This window comes from Lolium perenne, chromosome 3, assembly GCF_019359855.2.
Source record: "Lolium perenne isolate Kyuss_39 chromosome 3, Kyuss_2.0, whole genome shotgun sequence".
Classification (NCBI taxonomy): domain Eukaryota; kingdom Viridiplantae; phylum Streptophyta; class Magnoliopsida; order Poales; family Poaceae; genus Lolium; species Lolium perenne.
Genome location: NC_067246.2, coordinates 275471526 through 275493391, shown reverse-complemented (window position 1 = coordinate 275493391; position 21866 = coordinate 275471526).

The window sequence follows — 21866 nt, the reverse complement described above, 5'->3', positions numbered from 1 at the left end:
ACCGCTATCCAGCATGCATCTATGCCTAAAAAGTCCACCTTCGGGTTAGCATCCGCACCCCTTCCAGTATTAAGTTGCAAACAACAGACAATTGCATTAAGTACTGTGCGTAATGTAAACACTACAAATATCCTTAGACAAAGCATTGATGTTTTATCCCTAGTGGCAACAACACATCCACAACCTTAGAACTTTCTGTCACTGTCCCAGATTCAATGGAGGCATGAACCCACTATCGAGCATAAATACTCCCTCTTGGAGTCACAAGTATCAACTTGGCCAGAGCCTCTACTAGCAACGGAGAGCATGCAAGATCATAAACAACACATATATGATAGATCGATAATCAACTTGACATAGTATTCCATATTCACAGATCCCAACAAACACAACATGTAGCATTACAAATAGATGATCTTGATCATGATAGGCAGCTCACAAGATCTAAACATGATAGCACAAGAGAAGACAACCATCTAGCTACTGCTATGGACCCATAGTCCAAGGATGAACTACTCACGCATCAGCCCGGAGGCGGGCATGGTGATGTAGAGCCCTCCGGTGATGATTCCCCTCTCCGGCAGGGTGCCGGAGGCGATCTTCAGAACCCCCCGAGGTAGGGTTTGATACGCGTTCAACACGCGTCCGTTGGGAACCCCAAGAGGAAGGTGTGATGCGTACAACGGCAAGTTTCCCTCAGTATGAAACCAAGGTTATCGAACCAGTAGGAGCCAAGAAGCACGTTGAAGGTTGATGGCGGCGGGATGTAGTGCGGCGCAACACCAGAGATTCCGGCGCCAACGTGGAACATGCACAACACAACCAAAGTACTTTGCCCCAACGAAACAGTGAGGTTGTCAATCTCACCGGCTTGCTGTAACAAAGGATTAACCGTATTGTGTGGAAGATGATTGTTTGCAGAAAACAGTAGAACAAGTATTGCAGTAGATTGTATTTCAGTAAAGAGAATTGGACCGGGGTCCACAGTTCACTAGAGGTGTCTCTCCCATAAGATAAACAGCATGTTGGGTGAACAAATTACAGTTGGGCAATTGACAAATAAAGAGGGCATGACCATGCACATACATATCATGATGAGTATAGTGAGATTTAATTGGGCATTACGACAAAGTACATAGACCGCCATCCAACTGCATCTATGCCTAAAAAGTCCACCTTCAGGTTATCATCCGAACCCCCTCCAGTATTAAGTTGCAAAGCAACAGACAATTGCATTAAGTATGGTGCGTAATGTAATCAACAACTACATCCTTAGACATAGCATCAATGTTTTATCCCTAGTGGCTACAGCACAACACAACCTTAGAACTTTCTGTCACTGTCCCAGGTGTCAATGCAGGCATGAACCCACTATCGAGCATAAATACTCCCTCTTGGAGTTACAAGCATCTACTTGGCCAGAGCATCTACTAGTAACGGAAAGCATGCAAGATCATAAACAACACATAGATATAACTTTGATAATCAACATAACAAGTATTCTCTATTCATCGGATCCCAACAAACGCAACATATAGAATTACAGATAGATGATCTTGATCATGTTAGGCAGCTCACAAGATCCGACAATGATAGCACAATGGGGAGAAGACAACCATCTAGCTACTGCTACGGACCCATAGTCCAGGGGTAGACTACTCACACATCACTCCGGAGGCGACCATGGCGGCGTAGAGTCCTCCGGGAGATGATTCCCCTCTCCGGCAGGGTGCCAGAGGCGATCTCCTGGATCCCCCGAGATGGGATCGGCGGCGGCGGCGTCTCGATGGGTTTTCCGTATCGTGGCTCTCGGTCCTGGGGGTTTCGCGACGGAGGCTATTTGTAGGCGGAAGGGCAGGTCAAGAGGCGGCACGAGGGCCCCACACCACAGGGCCGCGCGGCCAAGGGGGGGCCGCGCCGCCCTAGGGTGTGGCCCCCTCGTGGCCCCTCTTCGTCTCCTCTTCGGACTTCTGGAAGCTTCGTGGCAAAATAGGACCCTGGGCGTTGATTTCGTCCAATTCCGAGAATATTTCGTTACTAGGATTTCTGAAACCAAAAACAGCAGAAAATAGCAACTGGCACTTCGGCATCTTGTTAATAGGTTAGTTCCAGAAAATGCACGAATATGACATAAAGTGTGCATAAAACATGTAGATAACATCAATAATGTGGCATGGAACATAAGAAATTATCGATACGTCTGAGACGTATCAGCATCCCCAAGCTTAGTTCTGCTCGTCCCGAGCAGGTAAAACGATAACACAGATAATTTCTGGAGTGACATGCCATCATAATCTTGATCATACTATTTGTAAAGCATATGTAGTGAATGCAGCGATCAAAACAATGTATATGACATGAGTAAACAAGTGAATCATATAGCAAAGACTTTTCATGAATAGCACTTCAAGACAAGCATCAATAAGTCTTGCATAAAAGTTAACTCATAAAGCAATAATTCAAAGTAAAGACATTGAAGCAACACAAAAGAATATTAAGTTTCAGCGGTTGCTTTCAACTTATAACATGTATATCTCATGGATATTGTCAACATAGAGTAATATAACAAGTGCAATATGCAAATATGTAGGAATCAATGCACAGTTCACACAAGTGTTTGCTTCTTGAGGTGGAGAGAAATAGGTGAACTGACTCAACAATAAAGTAAAAGAATGGTCCTCCATAGAGGAAAAGCATCGATTGCTATATTTGTGCTAGAGCTTTTATTTTGAAAACATGAAACAATTTTGTCAACGGTAGTAATAAAGCATATGAGTTATGTAAATTATATCTTACAAGTTGCAAGTCTCATGCATAGTATACTAATAGTGCCCGCACCTTGTCCTAATTAGCTTGGACTGCCGGATCTTTGCAATGCACATGTTTTAACCAAGTGTCACAATGGGGTACCTCCATGCTGCCTGTACAAAGGTCAAGGAGAAAGCTCGCATTTTGGATTTCTCGCTTTTGATTATTCTCAACTTAGACATCCATACCGGGACAACATGGACAACAGATAATGGACTCCTCTTTTATGCATAAGCATGTGGCAACAATTATTATTCTCATATGAGATTGAGGATATATGTCCAAAACTGAAACTTCCACCATGAATCATGGCTTTAGTTAGCTGCCCAATGTTCTTCTCTAACAATATGCATGCTCCAACCATAAAGGTGGTAGATCTCTCTTACTTCAGACAAGACGGACATGCATAGCAACTCACATGATATTCAACAAAGAATAGTTGATGGCGTCCCCAGAAAACATGGTTATCGCACAACAAGCAACTTAATAAGAGATAAAGTGCATAAGTACATATTCAATACCACAATAGTTTTTAAGCTATTTGTCCCATGAGCTATATATTGTAAAGGTGAATGATGGAATTTTAAAGGTAGCACTCAAGCAATTTACTTTGGAATGGCGGAAAATACCATGTAGTGGGTAGGTATGGTGGACACAAATGGCATAGTGGTTGGCTCAAGTATTTTGGATGCATGAGAAGTATTCCCTCTCGATACAAGGTTTAGGCTAGCAAGGCTTATTTGAAACAAACACAAGGATGAACCGGTGCAGCAAAACTCACATAAAAGACATATTGTAAACATTATAAGACTCTACACCGTCTTCCTTGTTGTTCAAACTCAATACTAGAAATTATCTAGACCTTAGAGAAACCAAATATGCAAACCAAATTTTAGCATGCTCTATGTATTTCTTCATTAATGGGTGCAAAGCATATGATACAAGAGCTTAAACATGAGCACAATAATTGCCAAGTATCACATTACCCAAGACATTTATAGCAATTACTACATGTATCATTTTCCAATTCCAACCATATAACAATTTAACGAAGAAGAAACTTCGCCATGAATACTATGAGTAGAGCCTAAGGACATACTTGTCCATATGCTACAGCGGAGCGTGTCTCTCTCCCATAAAGTGAATGCTAGGATCCATTTTATTCAAACAAAACAAAAAACAAAAACAAACCGACGCTCCAAGCAAAGCACATAAGATGTGATGGAATAAAAATATAGTTTCAGGGGAGGAACCTGATAATGTTGTCGATGAAGAAGGGGATGCCTTGGGCATCCCCAAGCTTAGACGCTTGAGTCTTCTTGATATATGCAGGGGTGAACCACCGGGGCATCCCCAAGCTTAGAGCTTTCACTCTCCTTGATCATGTTGCATCATACTCCTCTCTTGATCCTTGAAAACTTTCTCCACACCAAACTCGAAACAACTCATTAGAGGGTTAGTGCACAATAAAAATTAACATATTCAGAGGTGACACAATCATTCTTAACACTTCTGGACATTGCATAAAGCTACTGGACATTAGTGGATCAAAGAAATTCATCCAACATAGCAAAAGAGGCAATGCGAAATAAAGGCAGAATCTGTCAAAACAGAACAGTTCGTATTGACGAATTTTATTAGGCCACCAGACTTTCTCAAATGAAAATGCTCAAATTGAATGAAAGTTGCGTACATATCTGAGGATCATGCACGTAAATTGGCTTAATTTTCTGAGCTACCTACAGGGAGGTAGACCCAGATTCGTGACAGCAAAGAAATCTGAAACTGCGCAGTAATCCAAATCTAGTACTTACTTTTCTATCAAAGACTTTACTTGGCACAACAAAACACTAAACTAAGATAAGGAGAGGTTGCTACAGTAGTAAACAACTTCCAAGACACAAAATAAAAGCAAAGTACTGTAGGTAAAAACATGGGTTGTCTCCCATAAGCGCTTTTTTTAACGCCTTTCAGCTAGGCGCAGAAAGTGTGTATGAAGTATTATCAAGAGACGAAGTGTCAACATCATAATTTGTTCTCATAATAGAATCAAAAGGTAACTTCATTCTCTTTCTAGGGAAGTGTTCCATACCTTTCTTGAGAGGAAATTGATATTTTATATTACCTTCCTTCATATCAATAGTAGCACCAACAGTTCGAAGAAAAGGTCTTCCCAATATGATGGGACAAGATGCATTGCATTCAATATCCAAGACAACAAAATCAACGGGGACAAGGTTATTGTTAACGGTAATGCGAACATTATCAACTCTCCCCAAAGGTTTCTTTGTAGAATGATCAGCAAGATTAACATCCAAATAACAATTTTTCAGTGGTGGCAAGTCAAGCATATTATAAATTTTCTTAGGCATAACAGAAATACTTGCACCAAGATCACATAAAGCATTACAATCAAAATCTTTAACCTTCATCTTAATGATGGGCTCCCAACCATCCTCTAGCTTTCTAGGAATAGAAGCTTCGCGCTCTAGTTTCTCTTCTCTAGCTTTTATGAGAGCATTTGTAATATGTTGCGTGAAAACCAAATTTATAGCACTAGCATTAGGACTTTTAGCAAGTTTTTGTAAGAACTTTATAACTTCAGAGATGTGGCAATCATCAAAATTCAAACCATTATAATCTAAAGCAATGGGATCATCATCCCCAATGTTGGAAAAAATTTCGGCAGCTTTATCACAGGCAGTTTCAACAGTTTTAGCAGTTTCAGGCAGTTTCTCGCGGTTTGCATTAGAAGTGGAAACATTGCTAACACCAATTCTTTTATTAGTATTAGTAGGAGGTGCAGCAACATGTGTAGCATTAGCATTACTAGTGGTGGTAATTGTCCAAACTTTAGCTACATTCTTCTCTTTAGCTAGTTTTTCATTTTCTTCTCTATCCCACCTAGCACGCAATTCAGCCATTAATCTTATATTCTCATTAATTCTAACTTGGATGGCATTTGCTGTAGTAACAATTTTATTATGATGATTTTCATTAGGCATAACTTTCGATTTCAAAAGATCAACATCAGCAGCAAGACTATCAACTTTAGAAGCAAGTATATCAATTTTCCCAAGCTTTTCTTCAACAGATTTGTTAAAAGCAGTTTGTGTACTAATAAATTCTTTAAGCATGGCTTCAAGTCCAGGGGGTGAACTCCTATTATTGTTGTAAGAATTCCCATAAGAATTACCATAGCCGTTGCCATTATTATAAGGATATGGCCTATAGTTGTTACTAGAATTGTTCCGGTAAGCATTGTTGTTGAAATTATTATTTTTAATGAAGTTTACATCAACATGTTCTTCTTGTGCAACCAATGAAGCTAATGGAACATTATTAGGATCAATATTAGTCCTATCATTCACAAGCATAGACATAATAGCATCAATCTTATCACTCAAGGAAGAGGTTTCTTCGACAGAATTTACCTTCTTACCTTGTGGAGCTCTTTCCGTGTGCCATTCAGAGTAGTTGATCATCATATTATCAAGAAGCTTTGTTGCTTCACCAAGAGTAATGGACATAAAGGTACCTCCAGCAGCTGAATCCAATAAATTCCGTGAAGAAAAATTTAGTCCTGCATAGAAGGTTTGGATGATCATCCAAGTAGTCAGTCCATGTGTTGGGCAATTTTTAACCAAAGATTTCATTCTTTCCCAAGCTTGAGCAACATGTTCAGTATCTAATTGTTTAAAATTCATTATGCTACTCCTCAAAGATATAATTTTAGCAGGGGGATAATATCTACCAATAAAAGCATCCTTGCATTTAGTCCATGAATCAATACTATTCTTAGGCAGAGATAGCAACCAATCTTTAGCTCTTCCTCTCAATGAGAAAGGGAACAATTTTAATTTAATAATATCACCATCTACATCCTTATACTTTTGCATTTCACATAATTCAACAAAATTATTAAGATGGGCAGCAGCATCATCAGAACTAACACCAGAAAATTGCTCTCGCATAACAAGATTCAGTAAAGCAGGTTTAATTTCAAAGAATTCTGCTGTAGTAGCAGGTGGAGCAATAGGTGTGCATAAGAAATCATTATTATTTGTGGTTGTGAAGTCACACAACTTAGTATTTTCAGCGGTAGCCATTTTAGCAACAGTAAATAAAGCAAACTAGATAAAGTAAATGCAAGTAACTAATTTTTTTGTGTTTTTGATATAGCAAACAAGATAGCAAATAAAGTAAAACTAGCAACTAATTTTTTTGTATTTTGATTTAGTGCAGCAAACAAAGTAGTAAATAAAACTAAGCAAGACAAAAACAAAGTAAGGAGATTGAGAAGTGGAGACTCCCCTTGCAGCGTGTCTTGATCTCCCCGGCAACGGCGCCAGAAAAAGCTGCTTGATACGCGTTCAACACGTGTCCGTTGGGAACCCCAAGAGGAAGGTGTGATGCGTACAGCGGCAAGTTTCCCTCAGTATGAAACCAAGGTTATCGAACCAGTAGGAGCCAAGAAGCACGTTGAAGGTTGATGGCGGCGGGATGTAGTGCGGCGCAACACCAGAGATTCCGGCGCCAACGTGAAACCCGCACAACACAACCAAAGTACTTTGCCCCAACGAAACAGTGAGGTTGTCAATCTCACCGGCTTGCTGTAACAAAGGATTAACCGTATTGTGTGGAAGATGATTGTTTGCAGAAAACAGTAGAACAAGTATTGCAGTAGATTGTATTTCAGTAAAGAGAATTGGACCGGGGTCCACAGTTCACTAGAGGTGTCTCTCCCATAAGATAAACAACATGTTGGGTGAACAAATTACAGTTGGGCAATTGACAAATAAAGAGGGCATGACCATGCACATACATATCATGATGAGTATAGTGAGATTTAATTGGGCATTACGACAAAGTACATAGACCGCCATCCAACTGCATCTATGCCTAAAAAGTCCACCTTCAGGTTATCATCCGAACCCCCTCCAGTATTAAGTTGCAAAGCAACAGACAATTGCATTAAGTATGGTGCGTAATGTAATCAACAACTACATCCTTAGACATAGCATCAATGTTTTATCCCTAGTGGCAACAGCACAACACAACCTTAGAACTTTCTGTCATCGTCCCGGTGTCAATGCAGGCATGAACCCACTATCGAGCATAAATACTCCCTCTTGGAGTTACAAGCATCTACTTGGCCAGAGCATCTACTAGTAACGGAAAGCATGCAAGATCATAAACAACACATAGATATAACTTTGATAATCAACATAACAAGTATTCTCTATTCATCGGATCCCAACAAACGCAACATATAGAATTACAGATAGATGATCTTGATCATGTTAGGCAGCTCACAAGATCCGACAATGATAGCACAATGGGGAGAAGACAACCATCTAGCTACTGCTATGGACCCATAGTCCAGGGGTAGACTACTCACACATCACTCCGGAGGCGACCATGGCGGCGTAGAGTCCTCCGGGAGATGATTCCCCTCTCCGGCAGGGTGCCGGAGGCGATCTCCTGGATCCCCCGAGATGGGATCGGCGGCGGCGTCTCAGTAAGGTTTTCCGTATCGTGGCTCTCGGTACTGGGGGTTTTGCGACGGAGGCTATTTGTAGGCGGAAGGGCAGGTCAAGAGGCGGCACGAGGGCCCCACACCACAGGGCCGCGCGGCCAAGGGGGGGGCCGCGCCGCCCTAGGGTGTGGCCCCCTTGTGGCCCCTCTTCGTCTCATCTTCGGACTTCTGGAAGCTTCGTGGCAAAATAGGACCATGGGCGTTGATTTCGTCCAATTCCGAGAATATTTCGTTACTACGATTTCTGAAACCAAAAACAGCAGAAAACAGCAACTGGCACTTCGGCATCTTGTTAATAGGTTAGTTCCAGAAAATGCACGAATATGACATAAAGTGTGCATAAAACATGTAGATAACATCAATAATGTGGCATGGAACATAAGAAATTATCGATACGTCTGAGACGTATCAGGGTTGACGACGGCGGTGTCTCTGGAACTTTTCTCGTATCGTGGCTCTCGGTACTAGGGTTTTCGCGACGAAAGGAATAAATAGGCGAAGGGGCAGAGTTGTGGGACGCCCAAGGGGCCCACCCCATATGGCGGCGCGGCCAAGGGCCCCACCGCGCTGCCATGTGGGGTGACCGCCTCGTGGCCCCTCTTCGTCTCCTCTTCGGTGTTCTGGAAGACTCCGTGAAAAATAAGACCGTGGGCTTTTGTTTCGTCCAATTCCGAGAATATTTGCTGTGTAGGATTTCTGAAACCAAAAACAGCAGAAAACAAGAACTGGCGCTTCGGCATCTTGTTAATAGGTTAGTACCGGAAAATGCATCAAAATGATGTAAAGTGTATATAAAACATGTGAGTATTGTCATAAAACTAGCATGGAACATAAGAAATTATAGATACGTTTGAGACGTATCAAGCATCCCCAAGCTTAGTTCCTACTCGCCCTCGAGTAGGTAAACGATAACAAGGATAATTTCTGAAGTGACATGCTACTATCATAATCTTGATCAATACTATTGTAAAGCATATGAGATGAATGAAGTGATTCGAAGCAATGGTCTATAGTTTGTTAACAAATAGATAATAACTAAACAACTGAATCATATAGAAAAGACTTTTCATGAATAGTACTTTCAAGACAAGCATCAATAAGTCTTAAATAAGAGTTAACTCATAAAGCAATAGATTCTTAATAGAAGGTTTTGAAGCAACACAAAGGAAGATTTAAGTTTCAGCAGTTGCTTTCAACTTTCAACATGTATATATATCTCATGGATAATTGTCAACACAAAGTAATATGATGAGTGCAAATAAGCAAGTATGTAAGAATCAATGCACATAGTTGACACAAGTGTTTGCTTCTAAGATAGAAAGAAGTAGGTAAACTGACTCAACATAAAGTAAAAGAAAGGCCCTTCACAGAGGGAAGCAGGGATTACTCATGTGCTAGAGCTTTTTATTTTGAAAACATGGAAACAATTTTGTCAACGGTAGTAATAATTCATATGTGTTATGCATAAAACCTCCTATAAGTTGCAAGCCTCATGCATCGAATACTAACAGTGCCTGCACCTTGTCCTAATTAGCTCGGATTTCCATGGATTATCATTGCATTACATATGTTTCAACCAAGTGTCACAAAGGGGTACCTCTATACCACTTGTACAAAGGTCTAAGGAGATAGATCGCATTTGATTTCTCAATTTTGATAGATCTCAACTTAAGGACATCCATACCGGGACAACATAGAAAACAGATAATGGACTCCTCTTTTATGCTTTAAGCATTCAACAACAGATAATATTCTCATAAGAGATTTGAGGATTAATGTCCAAGCTGAAACTTCCACCATGATACATGGCTTTGGTTGGCGGCCTAATGTTCTTCTCTAACAATATGCATACTCAAACCATTTAATCATGAGAAATCTCCCTTACTTCAGACAAGACGAACATGCATAGCAACTCACATGATATTCAACAAAGGTGTAACAGGTTGATGGCATCCTCAGAAACATGGTTACCGCTCAACAAGCAACTTATAAGAACTAAAATACAATAGCGACATATTCATTGCCACAATAGTTTTTAGGCTACTTTCCCATGAGCTATGTATTGCAAAGACAAGGAATGAATTTTTTAAAGGTAGCACGCAAGCAATTTACTTTGGAATGGCATAAAAATACCACATATTAGGTAGTTATGGTGGACACAAATGTCATAAGTTTTGGCCCAAGGTTTTGGATGCACGAGAAGCATTCCCTCTCAGTACAAGGCTTTGGCTAGCAAGGTTGTTTGAAGCAAACACAAGTATGAACCGGTACAGCAAAACTTACATAAGAACATATTGCAAGCATTATAAGACTCTACACTGTCTTCCTTGTTGTTCAAACACTTTTACCAGAAAATATCTAGACTTTAGAGAGACCAATCATGCAAACCAAATTTCAACAAGCTCTACAGTAGTTCTCCACTAATAGGTTTAAACTACATGATGCAAAAGCTTAAACATGATCTACTTGAGAGCTCAAAACAATTTCCAAGTATCATATTATTCAATACAATATACCAATTACCACATGAAGCATTTTCTGTTCCAACCAAATAGCAATAAATGAAGCGACTTTCAACTTTCGCCATGAATATTAAAAGTAAAACTAAGAACACCAGTGTTCAAATGAAAAAGCGGAGCGTGTCTCTCTCCAACACAAGGATTGCTAGGATCCGATTTTATTCAAACATAAACAAAAATAAAAACAAACAGACGCTCCAAGTAAAGCACATAAGATGTGACGGAATAAAAATATAGTTTCACTAGAGGTGACCTGATAAGTCGTTGATGAAGAAGGGGATGCCTTGGGCATCCCCAAGCTTAGATGCTTGAGTCTTCTTGAAATATGCAGGGATGAACCACGGGGGCATCCCCAAGCTTAGAATTTTCACTCTTCTTGATCATATCATATCATCCTCCTCTCTTGATCCTTGAAAACTTCCTTCACACCAAACTCAAAACAATCTCATTAGAGGGTTAGTGCATAATCAAAAATTCACATGTTCAGCGAGGACACAATCATTCCTAACACTTCTGAACATTACCCAAGGCTACTGAAAGTTAATGGAGCAAAGAAATCCACTCAACACAGTAAAAGAGGCAATGCAAAATAAAAGGCAGAATCTATCAAAACAGAACAGTCCGTAAAGACGAATTTTTTCGAGGCACTTAACGGGCTCAGATGAAAAAGCTCAAATTGAATGAAAGTTGCGTACATATCTGAGGATCACGCATGAAGTTTTTCAGCATTTTACGAGTTTCCTACAGAGAGATCAACTCAAATTCGTGACAGCTAAAAATCTGTTTCTGCGCAGAAATCCAAATCTAGTATCAACTTTTCTATCAAAGACTTTACTTGGCACAACAACGAAATAAACATGATAAGGAGAGGTTGCTACAGTAGTAACAACTTCCAAGACACAACAAAACAGTAGCACAATAAAAACATGGGTTATCTCCCAAGAAGTGCTTTTCTTTAACGCCTTTCAGCTAGGCGCAGAACTGCAAATCAAGTACCATCAAGAGAAGAAGCATCAACATCATAATTTGTCTTAAAAACACAACTTGTCGCAGATGGTACCTTAGATGCTACATTATCTAAATTTCCCATAGTGGTACTAAGGGTTTTATCAATTTTAAGCTCATAATGATTCTTTGGCTTTAGCATCTTAGGGACATACATGAACTTTTGCTCCTTACCCACATAAGCTTTCTCCTTAAACTTAAGAGAAGAAAAAGTTGAACCTAAGGTTCCCATAGCTTCTTCAAGTTCACCAATCCTATGGGTTTGATTATCATGGATATCACAAGTTTCTAAGATAGCAATTCTTTCATTAATTCCTCCTAGGGATTTATCAAATTTATCAGTATTATCAAGTAATATTCCCAATTTAGTCTCAACACTTGGAAGATTTTTCTCTATGGCTTACAACTTTTTCATGACATCCTCAAGAGAGATTTCAATTTTAGCTTCATTAACAGGTGGTATTCCAACTAGACTCTCAATGATGCAACTAGCTTCTAAAGCAGGAGTACCTAGGAAATTACCCCCTGAAAGAGTATCAAGAACATACCTATTCCAGCTAGATATACCAACATAAAAGTTCCTAAGGAGGATAATAGTGGAGTGTTTCTTAGTGCACCTATGATGAGCATCACTAATTCTATACCAAGCATCTTTAAAACTTTCTCCCCCTTGTTGCTTAAAAGAACAAACTTCAACTTCAGGATTACTCATTTTAGCAATAGTAAAAACAAAGCAAAATCGAATTAAATAAAGTAAAACAAGTAACTATTTTTTTATGTTTTTGATATAAAGAAAGCAAACAAAACAGAAAATATAAAATAAAGCAAGACAATAAACAAAGTAAAGAGATTGGATGTGAGAGACCCCCCTTGCAGCGTGTCTTGATCTCCCCGGCAACGGCGCCAGAAAATATGCTTGATGACGCGTGAAGCACACGTCCGTTGGGAACCCCAAGAGGAAGGTGTGATGCGTACAACAGCAAGTTTTCCCTCAGTAAGAAACCAAGGTTATCGAACCAGTAGGAGATGAAGGCCACGTGAAGGTTGTTGGTGAGGGAGTGTAGTGCGACGCAACACCAGGGATTCCGGCGCCAACGTGGAACCTGCACAACACAATGAAAATACTTTGCCCCAACTTAACAGTGAGGTTGTCAATCTCACCGGCTTGTTGTAAACAAAGGATTAAACGTATGGTGTGGAGAATGATGTTTGCTTGCAAAGAACAACTGAGAACAATGATTGCAATAGATTGTATTTCAGATGTAAAAGAATGGACCGGGGTCCACAGTTCACTAGTGGTGTCTCTCCAATAAGATAAATAACATGTTGGGTGAACAAATTACAGTTGGTCAATTGACAAATAGAGAGGGCATAACAATGCACATACATATCATGATGACTACTATGACATTTACTTAGGGCATTACGACAAAGAACATAGACCGCTATCCAGCATGCATCTATGCCTAAAAAGTCCACCTTCGGGTTAGCATCCGCACCCTTTTCCAGTATTAAGTTGCAAACAACAGACAATTGCATTAAGTATTGTGCGTAATGTAAACAATACAAATATCCTTAGACAAAGCATTGATGTTTTATCCCTAGTGGCAACAGCACATCCACAACCTTAGAACTTTCTGTCACTGTCCCAGATTCAATGGAGGCATGAACCCACTATCAAGCATAAATACTCCCTCTTGGAGTCACAAGTATCAACTTGGCCAGAGCCTCTACTAGCAACGGAGAGCATGCAAGATCATAAACAACACATATATGATAGATCGATAATCAACTTGACATAGTATTCCATATTCACGGATCCCAACAAACACAACATGTAGCATTACAAATAGATGATCTTGAGAATGATAGGCAGCTCATAACATCTAAACACGATAGCACAAGAGGAGAAGACAACCATCTAGCTACTGCTATGGACCCATACTCCAAGGATGAACTACTCACGCATCAGTCCGGAGGCGGGCATGGTGATGTAGAGCCCTCCGGTGATGATTCCCCTCTCCGGCAGGGTGCCGGAGGCGATCTTCAGAACCCCCCGAGGTAGGGTTGACGGCGGCGGCGTCTCTGGAACTTTTCTCGTATCGCGGCTCTCGATACTAGGGTTTTCACGACGGAAGGAATAAATAGGCGAAGGGGCAGAGTCGGGGGACGCCCGAGGGCACCCCATATGGCGGCGTGGCCAAGGGCCCCACCGTGTCGCCATGTGGGGTGGCCGCCTCGTGGCCCCTCTTCGTCTCCTCTTCGGTGTTCTGGAAGACTCCGTGGAAAATAAGACCGTGGGCTTTTGTTTCGTCCAATTCCGAGAATATTTCCTGTGTAGGATTTTTAAAACCAAAAACAGCAGAAAACAGAACTGGCGCTTCGGCATCTTGTTAATAGGTTAGTACCGAAAAATGCATCAAAATGATGTAAAGTGTATATAAAACATGTGAGTATTGTCATAAAACTAGCATGGAACATAAGAAATTATAGATACGTTTGAGACGTATCAACAATCAATTCATAGCTCTATATTTCAACACAAAAGTTATTGTAATATTGCAAGAAAGTAGAGTAAGTTTAACCTGGTAGAGGGAAGTAAAAGAAATGTAGAGGATATTAATACTTAGGAAAATGATAGAATTTCTCTATTTAAATCCAGTAAAGTAGTAGCTGCTAGTACAATGCTTACGGCTTTGGAAAAAAATACATTCATGGATGAACCAATGTTCACGAGTTCAAAAAATACACTCATAAATAAAAACATTTTTATAAAAATAATTGTTCAGATATTAGGTTCCATAAAATGTTCATGGGTTCCAGAGAATGTTCATGGTTCTAGAAAAAAGTTTGTTCATGTGTGATACGTCTCCGACGTATCGATAATTTCTTATGTTCCATGCCACATTATTGATGTTATCTACATGTTTTATGCACACTTTATGTCATATTCGTGCATTTTCTGGAACTAACCTATTAACAAGATGCCGAAGTGCCAGTTCCTGTTTTCTGCTGTTTTTGGTTTCAGAAATCCTAGTAACGAAATATTCTCGGAATCGGACGAAATCAACGCCCATGTTCCTATTTTGCCCAGAAGCATCCAGAACACCCGAGAGCCGCCAGAGAGGGGGCACTGGGCCCCCAGACCATAGGTCGGCGCGGCCAGGGGGGCCCGCGCCACCCTATGGTGTGGGCACCCCTTCGACCCTCTGGCGCCGCCTCTTCGCCTATTTAAAGCCTCCGTCGCAAAAACCCTGATGCGTTCGACGAAACCCACAGAAACCTTTCAGAGCCGCCGCCATCGCGAAGCCAAGATCTGGGGGACAGGAGTCTCTGTTCCGGCGCGCCGCCGGAACGGGGAAGTGCCCCCGGAAGGCTTCTCCATCGACACCACCGCCATCTTCATCACCGCTGATGCTCCCATGAGGAGGGAGTAGTTCTCCATCGAGGCTCGGGGCTGTACCGGTAGCTATGTGGTTCATCTCTCTCCTATGTACTTCAATACAATAATCTCATGAGCTGCCTTACATGATTGAGATTCATATGATGATGCTTGTAATCTAGATGTCGTTATGCTAGTCAAGTGAATTTTACTTATGTGATCTCCGGAGACTCCTTGTCCCACGTGTGTAAAGGTGACAGTGTGTGCACCATGTGGGTCTCTTAGGCTATATTTCACAGAATACTTATTCACTGATGAATGGCATAGTGAGGTGCTTATTTATATCTCTTTATGATTGCAATGTATTTTGTATCACAATTTATCTATGTGCTACTCTAGCAATGTTATTAAAGTAGTTTTATTCCTCCTACACGGTGTAATGGTGACAGTGTGTGCATCCGTGTTAGTACTTGGTTTATGCTATGATCATGATCTCTTGTAGATTGTGAAGTTAACTATTGCTATGACAGTATTGATGTGATCTATTCCTCCTACATAAGCATGAAGGTGACAGTGTGCATGCTATGTTAGTACTTGGTTTAGTCGAATTGATCTTTCATGCACTCTAAGGTTACTTAAATATGAACATTGAATTGTGGAGCTTGTTAACTCCGGCATTGAGGGTTCGTGTAATCCTACGCAATGTGTTCATCATCCAACAAGAGTGTAGAGTATGCATTTATCTATTCTGTTATGTGATCAATGTTGAGAGTGTCCACTAGTGAAAGTCTAATCCCTAGGCCTTGTTCCTAAATACTGCTGCGTTACTACTGCTTGTTTACTGTTTCACTGTGTTACTACTGCTGCAATACTACCACCATCAACTACACGCCAGCAAGCTATTTTCTGGCACCGTTGCTACTGCTCATATATATTCATACCACCTGTATTTCACTATCTCTTCGCCGAACTAGTGCACCTATTAGGTGTGTTGGGGACACAAGAGACTTCTTGCTTTGTGGTTGCAGGGTTGCATGAGAGGGATATCTTTGACCTCTTCCTCCCTGAGTTCGATAAACCTTGGGTGATCCACTTAAGGGAAAACTTGCTGCTGTTCTACAAACCTCTGCTCTTGGAGGCCCAACACTGTCTACAGGAAAAGGAGGGGAAGTAGACATCAAGCTATTTTCTGGCGCCGTTGCCGGGGAGGAAAGGTAAAAGGTACTCACACTCCGGATCTCGGCTACTAAGCTATTTTCGCCGTTGTAAGTACTCGAAGCTATTTCCTTTAGATCCTGCAATTGCATCTTTTTGTTTCTTGTTTACACTAGTTTGGCATAATGGACAAGAATGAGCTTCTTATTCTATTTCCTGATTTAAAACATGGATTGTTTGATGCGAAAATTAAAAAACCTATGGAATCTTATTTGCATGCTGGTAGTAATATTAGTATGAACGCTTTGAACACCATTGTTGATAATGATATAGAAAGTTCTAAGCTTGGGGAAGCTGGTTTTCATGATCTTTTTAGTCCCCCAAGCATTGAGGAGAAAATTTTCTTTGATGATACTTTGCCTCCCATATATGATGATTATAATGATAGTGGTCTTTTGTTGCCACCTACTATGGAGAGTAAATTTTGTTGTGATTATACTATGCCTCCAACACTTGATGAGAATAATAATGATAGCTACTTTGTTGAATTTGCTTCCACTACAACTAATAAAATTGATTATGCTTATGTGGAGAGTAATAATTTTATGCATGAGACTCATGATAAGAATGCTTTATGTGATAGTTATATTGTTGAGTTTGCTCATGATACTACTAAAAGTTATTATGAGAGAGGAAAATATGGTTGTAGAAATTTTCATGTTACTAAAACACCTCTCTATGTGCTGAAATTTTTGAAGCTACACTTGTTTTATCTTCCTATGCTTGTTACTTTGCTCTTCATGAACTTGTTTATTTACAAGATTCCTTTGCATAGGAAGCATGTTAGACTTAAATGTGTTTTGAATTTGCCTTTTGATGCTCTCTTTTGCTTCAAATACTATTTCTTGCGAGTGCATCATTAAAACTGCTGAGCCCATCTTAATGGCTATAAAGAAAAAACTTCTTGGGAGATAACCCATGTGTTATTTTGCTACAGTACTTTGTTTTATATTTGTGTCTTGGAAGTTGTTTACTACTGTAGCAACCTCTCCTTATCTTAGTTTTGTGTTTTGTTGTGCCAAGTAAAGTCGTTGATAGTAAAGTTCATACTAGATTTGGATTACTGCGCAGTTTCAGATTTCTTTGCTGTCACGAATTCCGACCTGCCTCTCTGTAGGTAGCTCAGAAAATTATGCCAATTTACGTGCGTGATCCTCAGATATGTACGCAACTTTCATTCAATTTGAGCATTTTCATCTGAGCAAGTCTGGTGCCCTTTTAAAATTCGTCTTTACGGACTGTTCTGTTTTGACAGATTCTGCCTTTTATTTCGCATTGCTTCTTTTGCTATGTGGGATGGATTTCTTTGTTCCATTGACTTCCAGTAGCTTTGGGCAATGTCCAGAAGTGTTAAGAATGATTGTGTCACCTCTGAACATGTGGATTTTTGATTATGCACTAACCCTCTAATGAGTTTGTTTCGAGTTTGGTGTGGAGGAAGTTTTCAAGGGTCAAGAGAGGAGGATGATATACTATGATCAAGAAGAGTGAAAAAGTCTAAGCTTGGGGATGCCCCGGTGGTTCATCCCTGCATATTTCAAGAAGACTCAAGCGTCTAAGCTTGGGGATGCCCAAGGCATCCCCTTCTTCATCGACAAATTATCAGGTTCCTTCTCTTGAAACTATATTTTTATTCGGTCACATCTTATGTACTTTACTTGGAGCGTCTGTGTGCTTTTGTTTTTGTTTGTGTTTGAATAAATTGGATTACATTATGCTTGTATGGGAGAGAGACACGCTCCGCTGTAGCATATGGACAAGTATGTCCTTAGTTTCTACTCATAGTATTCATGGCGAAGTTTCTTCTTCGTTAAATTGTTATATGGTTGGAATTGGAAAATGATACATGTAGTAATTTCTATTAATGTCTTGGGTAATGTGATACTTGGCAATTGTTGTGCTCATGTTTAAGCTCTTGCATCATATGCTTTGCACCCATTAATGAAGAAATACATAGAGCATGCTAAAATTTGGTTTGCATAATTGGTCTCTCTAAGGTCTAGATAATTTCTAGTATTGAGTTTGAACAACAAGGAAGATGGTGTAGAGTCTTATAATGTTTACAATATGTCTTTTATGTGAGTTTTGCTGCACCGGTTCATCCTTGTGTTTGTTTCAAATAACCTTGGTAGCCTAAATCATGTATCGAGAGGGAATACTTCTCATGCATCCAAAATCCTTGAGCCAACCACTATGCCATTTGTGTCCACCATACCTACCTACTACATGGTATTTCCTGCCATTCCAAAGTAAATTGCTTGAGTGCTACCTTTAAACAATTCAAAATTTATCACCTCTGATTTGTGTCAATGTTTTATAGCTCATGAGGAAGTATGTGGTGTTTATCTTTCAATCTTGTTGGGCAACTTTCACCAATGGACTAGTGGCTTCATCCGCTTATCCAATAATTTTGCAAAAAGAGCTGGCAATGGGATTCCCAGTCCCAATTTAATTAACAAAAATAGACACTCCTCCATGGTATGTGATTGTTGGACGGCACCCGAAGGATTCGGTTAGCCATGGCTTGTGTAAGCAAAGGTTGGGAGGAGTGTCATCATAATAAAACTAAAATAAAAAGGCACTCCTTCATGGTACGAGATTGTTGGCAGGCACCCGAGGATTCGGTTAGCCATGGTTTGTGAAAGAAAGGTTGGAAGGAGTGCCACCCAAAAATAAAATAAAATGGGAGCCGCTCTTTGAAGGTTTGTCTGGCAAGGGGGTTAGAGTACCCACTACCATTCGTTGACAACAACATACACCTCTCAAAACTTTATTTTTATGCTCACTTTATGTTTTCAAAACCAAAGCGCTAGCACAAATATAGCAATCGATGCTTTCCTCTTTGAAGGACTATTCTTTTACTTTTATTGTTGAGTCAGTTCACCTATCTCTCTCCACCTCAAGAAGCAAACACTTGTGTGAACTGTGCATTGATTCTTACATACTTGCTTATTGCATTTGTTATATTGCTTTGCATTGACAACTATCCATGAGATATACATGTTACAAGTTGAAAGCAACCGCTGAAACTTCATCTTCCATTGTGTTGCTTCAATACCTTTACTTTGAATTATTGCTTTATGAGTTAACTCTTATGCAAGACTTATTGATGCTTGTCTTTAAGTACTATTCATGAAAAGTCTTTGCTTTATGTTTCAGTTGTTTACTCATGTCATTACCATTGTTTTGATCGCTGCATTCACTACATATGCTTTACAAATAGTATGATCAAGTTTATGATGGCATGTCACTCCAGAAATTATCTTTGTTATCGTTTTACATGCTCGGGACGAGCAGAACTAAGCTTGGGGATGCTGATACGTCTCCGACGTATCGATAATTTCTTATGTTCCATGCCACATTATTGATGTTATCTACATGTTTTATGCACACTTTATGTCATATTCGTGCATTTTCTGGAACTAACCTATTAACAAGATGCCGAAGTGCCAGTTCCTGTTTTCTGCTGTTTTTGGTTTCAGAAATCCTAGTAACGAAATATTCTCGGAATCGGACGAAATCAACGCCCATGTTCCTATTTTGCCCGGAAGCATCCAGAACACCCGAGAGCCGCCAGAGAGGGGGCACTGGCCCCCAGACCATAGGTCGGCACGGCCAGGGGGGCCCGCGCCACCCTATGGTGTGGGCACCCCTTCGACCCTCTGGCGCCGCCTCTTCGCCTATTTAAAGCCTCCGTCGCGAAAACCCTGATGCGTTCGACGAAACCCACAGAAACCTTCCAGAGCCGCCGCCATCGCGAAGCCAAGATCTGGGGGACAGGAGTCTCTGTTCCGGCGCGCCGCCGGAACGGGGAAGTGCCCCCGGAAGGCTTCTCCATCGACACCACCGCCATCTTCATCACCGCTGCTGCTCCCATGAGGAGGGAGTAGTTCTCCATCGAGGCTCGGGGCTGTACCGGTAGCTATGTGGTTCATCTCTCTCCTATGTACTTCAATACAATAATCTCATGAGCTGCCTTACATGATTGAGATTCATATGATGATGCTTGTAATCTAGTTGTCGTTATGCTAGTCAAGTGAATTTACTTATGTGATCTCCGGAGACTCCTTGTCCCACGTGTGTAAAGGTGACAGTGTGTGCACCGTGTGGGTCTCTTAGGCTATATTTCACAGAATACTTATTCACTAATGAATGGCATAGTGAGGTGCTTATTTATATCTCTTTATGATTGCAATGTATTTTGTATCACAATTTATCTATGTGCTACTCTAGCAATGTTATTAAAGTAGTTTTATTCCTCCTACACGGTGTAATGGTGACAGTGTGTGCATCCGTGTTAGTACTTGGTTTATGCTATGATCATGATCTCTTGTAGATTGCGAAGTTAACTATTGCTATGACAGTATTGATGTGATCTATTCCTCCTACATAAGCATGAAGGTGACAGTGTGCATGCTATGTTAGTACTTGGTTTAGTCGAATTGATCTTTCATGCACTCTAAGGTTACTTAAATATGAACATTGAATTGTGGAGCTTGTTAACTCCGGCATTGAGGGTTCGTGTAATCCTACGCAATGTGTTCATCATCCAACAAGAGTGTAGAGTATGCATTTATCTATTCTGTTATGTGATCAATGTTGAGAGTGTCCACTAGTGAAAGTCTAATCCCTAGGCCTTGTTCCTAAATACTGCTGCGTTACTATCGCTTGTTTATCTTGTTTCACTGTGTTACTACTGCTGCAATACTACCACCATCAACTACACGCCAGCAAGCTATTTTCTGGCACCGTTGCTACTGCTCATATATATTCATACCACCTGTATTTCACTATCTCTTCGCCGAACTAGTGCACCTATTAGGTGTGTTGGGGACACAAGAGACTTCTTGCTTTGTGGTTGCAGGGTTGCATGAGAGGGATATCTTTGACCTCTTCCTCCCTGAGTTCGATAAACCTTGGGTGATCCACTTAAGGGAAAACTTGCTGCTGTTCTACAAACCTCTGCTCTTGGAGGCCCAACACTGTCTACAGGAAAAGGAGGGGGAAGTAGACATCAATGTGTTAAAGAAATTATCCAAAATGCTCACTGCCCCAAAAGTATATATTTTGGTTAACATCCTAACTGATTTGGTTAACATCATGTTCGACACATTAGGTCTCCCTGAGGCATGGTAGGGGATGCGATATTGACTGTGTGTCATGTCCAAAACTAAGTTCCACAAAGAACAAAGAGATGACTCCGTTTAATTAACTAGAGAAGAAGAGTTTAAAACTCTCTTACTTATGGACTTGTTGTTTGCCAAAGTTAATGTGCCAATTTCAAAGAAGCGCAATCTTGAACCAAAAACCCTAAATTGTGTATTTCTTGCCATGTTCTTCATAGAATTTGTTGTAGATTCTTGATAGTAAAATCGGAGGTATTTGACATGTTTTTTTG